Source organism: Cebus imitator, unplaced genomic scaffold (assembly GCF_001604975.1).
Source record: "Cebus imitator isolate Cc_AM_T3 unplaced genomic scaffold, Cebus_imitator-1.0 Scaffold540, whole genome shotgun sequence".
NCBI classification, from domain to species: Eukaryota; Metazoa; Chordata; class Mammalia; order Primates; family Cebidae; genus Cebus; species Cebus imitator.
Genome location: NW_016107855.1, coordinates 1,000,135 through 1,001,416, shown reverse-complemented (window position 1 = coordinate 1,001,416; position 1,282 = coordinate 1,000,135). Strand labels below are relative to the sequence as shown.

General features: G+C 37.8%; 1 long non-coding RNA gene across 1 annotated transcript in view; it reads right to left on the bottom strand.

Moving 5' to 3' along the window:
• Positions 1-344: 344 nt before the first annotated feature.
• Positions 345-1,282, bottom strand: part of LOC108293550 — an 11,881-nt gene continuing 10,943 nt past the window's right edge. The window contains exon 3 of the long non-coding RNA XR_005197768.1: positions 345-359. This is a non-coding gene — a long non-coding RNA (uncharacterized LOC108293550). The remainder of the gene's footprint in view (positions 360-1,282) is intronic.

Here is a 1,282-nt window from a genome sequence, read left to right as displayed (position 1 = left end):
GTGTTTTAAGAAAACTCCAAAGAATATATCAGTAAAACACAGAGGAACAATTCAAGATTTTAAAAAATATTTTTGAAAGAAAATGTAATTTAAATTTTAATAAGGATTGCATTAAATATGTAGATCATTTTGGTAGTTTAGATGTATTAACAATTTGGTCATCAATCTATAAACATTCAATTCTCTAAGAATATAGAAAAGAATAGTAATTTTCATACTCCTACACAACAATAAACACAGAATACTTCTGTGACAGACCTGTATGGTTCTTTCCACACATCAGAAGCAAAGGATTCTGCAGGGGCTTCTCCAGCAGACAGCAGCAGATGTCTTCTAACTCACCTGAATTCAGACCCTTCCTGGAGATAAAATCAGATCCACGGGTTAAGGTCTCCAGCCCACATGATGGCCTTCACCCCCACTTCAGACGCCAGTCACAAATCTGGACCTCTGCAAATTCTGACTGAGCAGCTCTACCTTGGAGTTACCATGACCACCACCTCAGGTTCAATTAATTTGCTATAGTGGCTCATGGAACTCAAGTAAACCCATTACTTATTACTGATTACAAGTAAATACTTTACTGATTTACTTGTTTACCCATTAACTATAAAGGATATTACAAAAAATACAGATGAACAGGAAGATGGAAGAGCTATACAGTGAAAATATGCGGGAAAGAGCATGGAGCTTCTGTGCTCTCTCTGAGTGCATCACCCTCTAGAAACCTCCAAGTGATCCTATCATTAGCAATTGGTGAGAGATTCAGTCCCTATCCTCTCCAGGGAGGTTTGGGGTGGGGATGAACATTCCAACCCTCTAATCACAGGGTAGGTTCACTTGGCAACCATGCCAATCAATGGTTGGTGGCAATCTCCAACTAATGGTCATCTCACTAGTATACAAAAAAGCTCATCACTTGATAGATTTTGAATATTTTAAGAGCTCTGCTTTAAGGCACAGGAACAAAGCAAAGTAGATATTTATCAATAGCACAGAAATATTTTTATTTCTATAGCTAATGTATTTCTGGTTTTAATCGTGGGATATTTGCATTTTCACTAGTCTGAAAACCTCAGTTATCACACTGCCAGGCTACAAACTATACTACAAGGCTACAGTAATCAAAACAGCATGGTATTATTACCAAAACAGAGACATAGACCAATGGAACAGAACAGAGACCCCAGAAGAAACACCGCACATTTCCACCATCTGATCTTTGACAAACCCAGCAAAAACAAGCAATGGGGAAAGGACTCCATGTTTAATAAATGGTGTT